Genomic DNA, 8,635 nt, shown 5'->3' on the forward strand with positions numbered 1-8,635 from the left:
ACTCTGAACGTACTTATTCTACTAACCCTAACCTAACAGTCTATTAATATTATAGTTAGTTGACATGCAGTTACAAATTTACATATAGTTAGTAGAATATCTAAAGCTGACTATCAAAATAATGTAAAAGTGTTCATAAAAACCTGAAAGTCTGGTAGTGTGTGATTCTCAGTCGTGTAGTGTATGATGCCCAGCGTATGTTTTGTTTTTCCTCTGTAACAATTTACAAATTCGGCAAATATATGATGCCTAGTATTTTACAGTCTTTCCAGATTTTACAAGTTGTGTGTATTCCACTTATGGTTTCATAGTCCTTAAAACAATGGGATTTTTGAACATTGAAATCATGCAACTGTGGTGTAGTTAGTTTATAGCCTAACTTTAGCTTTTTGCTTGCAATGATTATATTTAGGCTTCAAAATGCATAGATTAGGGGCCTGTTCTTCGTACGTCGCTTATTACATCCGAGATGAAATGTCACATCCAAGATGATATCATTGCGCTAATCAGGATCTGGCTAATTCGGTTCTTCGAACGCACCTGTTGTTGATGATTAGGATGGCTGGATTGAGTTATCTGAGATAATTGCACGTTTATGGGTTGGTTTAAAAGGGGCTATGTATCGATACTCGAAACCACGATCAGCAATGCAGCGATTGGCTGGCGGGAAGACAGCAACGTCATGACATCATATAATTAAAAAAAGACACCTGACGAAAAACTTGACAAATGTTTGGACTTTTATAAGGAAACAGCCAAGCCGAAGTAATAATTTTATGAAGCATAAATCTTTCAGTGAGTAAAACTAGCTGTGTCTATAGTATTAAAGACTACACAACATTATTATATTATCTTTAAATACATTTTTAAATGATTATTATTTTAAATTATTGCGATGTACGAAGAACAGGCCCTAGCTCTGTGACCAACAAAAGTTTGTTTTCTTCATCAAGATATTTTCAGCTATAATCCAAAAGCCAATGGAAAAATGTTGTTGGCCTTTTGGGTAAGGGAACCAGGGTGATGCTAACTTCTGGGTTGGCCGACAAAATTACATCATCCCAGCAGCCCTCAATAAATTTTTCATTTAATATCACATATTAATGTACTTTATTATATATAAATAATAAATAACTATATATAATTTATATAAAAATGTTTTACTCAAATGCTTAAAAATACACAGCCAAAAACTAGTGCCAAAGCTCATAATTAGCATGACATCCGAGTCCATTCATTCCTACTGTTCTGTCACTATGAAGTGCAGACAGGGTCTATTCAGCTCACTCTTCATCCTCCTAGTGAGAAATGTGTGGTTTCGGCTTCACTCCAAATATATCAAAGGCAGAGCTGTCCTACAGACATACAGCTGTTCTGGTAGTTAAAGAATGAGAGAAAGAGAGAAAAAAAGTTAAATTCCCACCATGGACACAGACACATCACCGTGGGCCTGTTAGATCAGTCTCCACCACAAGCCCCCTGGAGACTAGGTTATCGGGCACGGTCAGTGCCTAAGTGGATGCTGCGCAGCCCTGGGCGGTAGAAGACTCTCAGCCTGATTGTGCGGCTTTTAAGGGAGCACGAGAACTGCCTGTGCCTCGGCGACTGTGCGAGTTGGGACAGCGGGCTTACAGTGTGCAGGAATCACAGCGCTGATATTGTGCCGAATGGCATGTTATGCATATTCACACTGCCAGTACTATTATGAGGGCTCTTCACAGCATGAGAGTGGCATCGGGACCCAGCTTCCTCTTGTACGATGATATTTTTTCAAGTAATGCTATTCGGAAGCTAACCTTCCCAAGCTGTACACAGTAAAAGCACTAGAGCCCGACCGATATGGGTTTTTTGGGGCCGATACCGATATTAGGGAATAAAAAAAGTTGTAACACACGTGGTTTGAATATTTATTTTACCATAGTAAAATTAAAATTCTGGTTTAAGTAAATTTTTTATCTCAGTTTTTACTATTCATTTAAAATGAGACAAATCTGCTATTATTTTAATCTCCAATCTGTTATTTATCAGTTCAGATAGTTTTTTAATGCTTTGATAACTAGCAGAAGACACTAACCAGTTTTAAATTCCAGTTGTGCAGATGGGGCACGTTGTAACACTGCGTTACAATGTGCTATTCTGACATTAGCGATGTAATTTACACTATTTACTTTAATTTTAATGAGAAACAACGAGAAACAGGTGAATAAAGACTGACAGTCAATGTTTAATGTTTAGAAATTATTATTTCAAGACATTCGCGCACTTTAATGCCCTTTGAATGTAATGGGTACGTTCCCTTGGAACTGGAATCATGGCGGAATTTCATGTGAAGTCCACTTCGCAGTGCACTAACGGTCGAATAAGACAACGCTTGAATGCTGCCTGAACAAGAGACCTCCTTACTATAGTGAGCGTTGACTGGTGTCACTATCTCGCGAACGCGCCGGCGGATCTCCTCCAAATTCGGGGGATCCTGTCAGCTCGAGGAACCCTCTCGAACGCCACCCTCCGCGCGTCGGTAGCCCCCCGGGATCGCTAGATCGGTCGGCGCCGGACCGCGAATTTAACCACCCGTAACTCCCGAACCCCGGGGGCTATCCACGCGGGGGGCCACCCTCCGCGCGTCGGTAGCCCCCCGGGATCGCTAGATCGGTCGGCGCCGGACCGCGAATTTAACCACCCGTAACTTCCGAACCCCGGGGGCTATTCACGCGGGGGTGGTCTCATTCGAAAGAGGGCCTCGAGACGTACACTCGATTCGCGTTCGAGAGGGTTCCTCGAGCTGAATGGATCCCCCGAATTTGGTGCGGATTTGCCGCGCCGTTATGGAGATGTGGCCGTTCAAAGTTTCACTGGTTTTCCATAGACTTCAGCTTTAAAGCGTTTCATCCAGGTGGCCAGTAGCAAACAATGGAGCGCGCTCTGCTGGACAAACTAAGTAATTACACCATTTCAAGCATTTTATCTGCATTATATGTTCTGTAAAAGAACATTTTCATATCGGCGGCGTATTCGCCGATACCGATATATCGGCGACAGGCTCATATCGGCCGATAATAATATACGAACGTAAGTGATTACATTAGGCTGTTGACGTGCTGCAGTCACGCACCAAGTAAATGGCACAAACAAAACAAGTGTGATTGCAAAGGCTCTGTAGACTTTAGCCCTTCCTCACAGTGTTTTCCAAAATGTACCGATAGGCCAATATTCCAGACATTCGGAAGCAGGCTTTGTTGAGGTTAAGGGTAAACACATGTGGCTCAAACTTTGGATATGTTTCAGTGCCGTCTTCTGATTCCAGCATCTTTATCCCAATCCTGGCAAACAGAAAGGAGTCTGTGTCCAGAAGACAGCCAGGACTCTTTCTGTTTACCCATGACTCTCACAAGAGTCCTTCTGCTACCATCATCATCTCAAACAGCTGGGGCTTCATATAATACACCATAATACTAGTCTGCGCATGTTTCTGTGCTAACGCATATTCAAAGTAGATTTGAAGGGTAAATTGCTTAATGATTTCTGGGAAAACTATAAATTGGGGTACCAAATAAGCACCATTACTACAATTTGATTACCATGCAATTGAATTAGAGGGTAATCACCATTTCTATATATAATTATATTGAAACGCAATACAGGATTAGTTTATGCTGTTGGCTATGGGGAGAAGATATGACCATCTAAATAAAAGGTGGAAGTGTAAATCTACAGCTTTTAGCTACCCATTAAAGAGCAAAACATCTTTTCCTGAAAACTGTCACACAAGGGAGAGAGGCTCTAAAGCTCAGGCTGAGGGCAGTAGATTATTGAAACAATGCTTCATCAGACAAACACTGAATCTCTGTGATTGGTACTTGCATCTGTGCAAGTGTCATCCAGGGTCCCCATCATGTAGAAGAGCATAGTTGTGAATCCACGGCTAGCTCATACAGTACCCTGTCGGGGGGGGTAAAAATATTTAGAGGTATGTCAGCTTGTCACCGAGGCAGTATCTTCAAAGGTTGGGCGGCACCACCACTGTACCTTTGTAACATCAGTCTGAAACATATTTGCACCTTATCTATGTCTCTTCAGAAGTCACAAATGCAATCCAATATTTGGTCTTATATATATATATAAATAAATGAACAAAATGTGCACTTTAAAATATATTTATAACATGCTGCTGACAAAACATGTGTATCTTCAACTATACAATGTCTTATGAATAATCAGACAATAAATGATTAATCAAAATTAATAAAAATAATCATTTGTTTGGGAATCGGTCTACAGTGGGAGCACTGTCTGTTTTTGATTCACTAAAAATAACCAACTCATAAGATTAATTTGTTTAATAATCATATTACACTGGTTGTGCTGCATGCGTCTGATTCACAAAAAAAAAATAAGGCACACCTACTGTACCCTTTAACATCAGTCAAAAACCATTTGCACCTCATCTACCCTTAAAGGGTGCATATTAGTAGGCGTGATATAAATATCACCAATACACAAAAAATTAATTACTATAAATTATTCTAAATAAAGAAATAGAAATTATGCTATTAGTAACAGTAAAAATATTAATATAAAAATAAATATTACTAGTACTATTAGTAGTACTACTACTACTAATAATAATAATAAGAAGAAGTAATAATACCTATTATTAATAATCATTAAATTAATAAATGCATAAAACATGCTGACTATTACCATTATTGCTAAATAATAATATCATCATCATCCTCATCATTATTATATAATAAAATAATGTCAAATTATGCCAAATAATATGTAGTTAATATGGAATGTTTTTGGGGTGTTGATGAAGGTATACTTGGTATACACTGAATGAGGCTATGAGGGAACATAAAAAAGGTTAGGAAACCATGTAAAAGTTGTTATACCCCTAAAGTGTACATGTAACGGTAAAGATTGATATTGAAAGGCTGGAAACATGTAATCTCTACAAGCAGCTATCCACCAGTCAGCAGTGCAAGGTAAATGCATTAACGGAGCCTGATAGGACAAAAAGCCACAATTTAAGGATTTTATTTGTCACAAACAACCATTAATCCCATACTGTATTTGCTCACGCAAGAGTGACTTCGCTTTCCTTTTCTGCAATGCCCCATGGGATATGTCAGCTATCACAGAGATTGTGACGTCCTTGACAATCATCCAGATGTCTTTGTGCTGTGATGGAGGATGAAGACTCGTGTCCCTCAAGCTGATGGGCATCAGGCAGGCCTCTGAAGAGTCTGCGTTGTCAAGTGATGGCTGAATGAAGAGGGGAGTGCTGGGGGGCAGAGGAGAGACACGGGGCTCCATTAGTGCAAGAGTCCTGCTCCAGGCCAGCTCGTCAACCCAAAGCCGTCCACATTTTAATACACTTAACATGTACATCAACACATTTTACAACAATACTTCAAATAAATATGCATGTTTATAAAGTGATACAAATGTAATACCTTTAGATGAACTACATGGAGTGAACCAGTGCTCTTGAAACGCGCTGAATCCCGCCAGCACTCTTCGCATGTGCTGGTTTACTTAAAGCACACAGGACCAATCAAGCCACTGATTACTCAAATGGGCGAATTAAGGCTCATTAGACTCTAAGTCCTAACACCTGCATGCAGTACACTCTGCAATGCGGCCAGGGCCACAGCTTCTCTCCCACAGCACGCGGCTCTGCTAGCAGTCAACACTGGCCCCAACAACTGTCCCAGTCATCGGTCCGCTTTTGTTCCCCACCCTTCACACTCACAGAATGTGAGCAGACTGGGGACGTTGTGGAGTGGCCCAGTGAAACAGAATGTGCCATGCTAAACAGGCTTTATTAGAGACAGATTTCTGATGCTAACAGCAGCATTGGAGACAAAGATAAAGAACAGGGATGGGAATCGTGAAGAATTTAAGATCACACATTTAAGTCTGACACACAACACAGTAGTCTAAACAAAACAAAGAATCATACTGTGAGCAATAAACCTAAATAACTACATCTGAATTCAAAATGATGATATATACTAGTTTCTATTACATTTATACATGGTATCATAACTAAATGTTCGATTTTACAAATATGATATTATAGATCACTGTTTTCACCATTTTTCCAACAAACACACCCTTTATGACATTGAAACTTGTGTATCATATAGAATTCAGAGTTTCCCACGAGTAAATTGATCCCATGATTATGATATTTCCGACTTTATTTGAGAGGTGCAACAGTGGGTGTGTCTCGTTTTGAAGGCTATGAAAATTAACCATGGTTTTACCACAAATAAAACCAAAAAAACATGATTACTTAAACCATGGTAAACGCAAATTAACCATGGTTTTGCTACACTAACCATAGTTTATCCATGGTATTTGTAGTAAAACTGTGGTTATACAAATGGTAATCAATACGCCAAAAAAACATGGTTACTACACTTTAACTACAATAAAACCATAGTCGCATATGCCATTGAAGATGTCTCATTTCATAAAAGTGACCATTACATTCCAAAGAAAGAAAGGAATGACAATTCCTCACAGGGAAGAGTCAGTTTTATAGTGGTTAGTTTTCTGAAATTAGAAATCCTCACTGACATATGTGGCTAACAAATGCGACCTCAAGAGGGTGCATGCTTTGAAATGAGACACAGCTAGTAAGTACGTACTCTGATTAATTAGTTGTTTGATTTACTAAAAGAACTAACTTATAATAGTCATTTGGTTAGGAATTGGACTACAGCTTGAATGCACTACGCTTTTGATTCACTAAACACAACCAGCTCACATAAGTCTTTCACTTGGGAATCAAACTACACTGCCCACTATCTTTTTCATGCTGTATATTCAGCAGTGCTGCTGTGGCACCCCTGAAAGAGTAGTGCAGGACTGTTTTACTGTCGTGTTCCATCCACATCAGCCAAAGAATATACTGTATGTGCAAAAAGCATTTACAAAACACCATTCTTTTCCATTTTTTTAATTAATAGTGGCTGTTAACAGTTTCTTGCATGTGCATTCTTCTGCGTTCTCGGTTCCAGACCGTACTTAAGAACACGTCTGACCTGTTGTCAGTTGAATTTATTTAATGCTTTGCCTGACTAAGTCATGTTGTACTTCATGACTTCAAGAACCTTGTCTTGGTGTTCATGCTAAATGTTTTCTGCACCAGACGTGTAGGCCAACTGAGAGAAATCTTTCACTAAATGTCAAAGGACTTTTAATGAATGTCTGCTAAAGTTTGACCTTACAACAGCAGTTCAGCCTGCAATGTGAACAAGAAGCACAAGCTGTTCGATTAGACCCGTTTCAAATCTGTATGGCTCCTAATACAAAAACTTTATAACAGAACTTCAGTGGCCTCTTGTCCCTGGAAAATGCTGTCCATTCCAACCATGTCCACTGGCATGCACACAAACACAGGCTCGATTTTCGAAAAAAAAAAAATAAATTTCAACAGTGCAAAAACAAATAAAATATGATATCTAAACCTTCTGCAATAAGGATAAACCTCGGAAAATGTTTATGAAAAATAATCACCAGGACAACACATGCATGTGGTGTTTACACTGTCGCCAGTGTCGCAGCTATCCCACATCTCCGACAAACACAGAGGAGGGGGCAGCCAGCAAAACAGGAAATATCTGTTGCATATTATTTTAAGTAACTGTTCAAATTTCATTTCAGAATGGTAATCCACAAAACAAATACGAAGAGGCATATTTTAAAAAGGGAGGCTCTGCTTCAATTTCCTATTGTGGTGCAGAACGTGTGTTTACTCTGTGTCTGTTTGAATTGATTTGCACAGCTCGGCAGACAGCGGCTGAATGCTGCGACCAAGAATCCATCATCTCATGTGATCTGATAGTTCTGCAGTATTAGATTGATTTTCCTCTCTCCTATCATCTTTCCCTGTCTCTCGCTCTCTTTGTCTGCTTTCCTACCCATTGGCGACGTTAACAAACATGCCAAGTTACATGTCTCCCCATCTGCTAAAACAGAAACAGTCCCTTCTGTCATGAACAACAGATTAAGGTGCAAGAATAAAGAGTAAAGTGTTTGTGTTTGCATGTTACTCCTTGACACCAAACTTTACAGAGCACAGATTTAAGCCTAAATGATCTTCTTTGAAATATCCACTTGATGTATTCATATTCCTGCTGGATTTGGCCTTGAACTGCTAAGAGAATAGAGACAAGAGAAGGCTTAACTTTCCCAAACCATCTTAAGACTCTCGTCAACTCCTTAGAGCCATCGTGTGATCTCCATCTCTCTTTCCCGCTCGAGCGAAGTTTAAAAACACCTGTCACGGATTCAAAGCAGGGACTCAGCAGTAGTCGGGCAAGCGATCACCTCTCTGGCAACACTAGAGGGAGAGGAATTGGAAACGAGGAGATTTTTAAAAGCTCAAAGATCGTCTCATCGCTCTTCTTTAACCGTCAGCGAAGGCAGCAGAGACTGCGCGCAGGTATAAGCCCCACTCTCGCGTATACCTGAGACTTCTATTTTAAGCCCTCCCTTCCATACGGCATGTCAGACGAGCCCGAAATCCCTGTTAATACTAGTTACCTCTGAAACATAGATCTTACTATTTGGCTTTTAGCTTTGACAAGTTATTTCCTGCTCCCTTTGAAATAAAAAA

The 8,635-nt window shown here is 39.8% G+C and overlaps 1 long non-coding RNA gene across 2 annotated transcripts in view; it reads right to left on the bottom strand.

The window, feature by feature from the left end:
* Positions 1–5,537, bottom strand: part of LOC107698621 (uncharacterized) — a 9,145-nt gene extending 3,608 nt beyond the window's left edge. The window contains exons 1-3 of one of the 2 annotated variants that reach the window (XR_001635364.1): positions 5,460–5,537; positions 5,058–5,287; positions 3,090–3,939 (exon numbers count right to left, since the gene is read on the bottom strand). This is a non-coding gene — a long non-coding RNA (uncharacterized LOC107698621). Of the gene's footprint in view, positions 1–3,089; positions 3,940–5,057; positions 5,288–5,459 lie in introns of those variants that run through there. The other variant, XR_001635363.1, reaches the window with a different exon arrangement.
* Between the last annotated feature and the right edge of the window lie 3,098 nt (positions 5,538–8,635).

The sequence above is a fragment of the Sinocyclocheilus anshuiensis genome, unplaced genomic scaffold, assembly GCF_001515605.1.
Source record: "Sinocyclocheilus anshuiensis isolate Anshui unplaced genomic scaffold, SAMN03320099.WGS_v1.1 scaffold134, whole genome shotgun sequence".
Lineage (NCBI taxonomy): Eukaryota > Metazoa > Chordata > Actinopteri > Cypriniformes > Cyprinidae > Sinocyclocheilus > Sinocyclocheilus anshuiensis.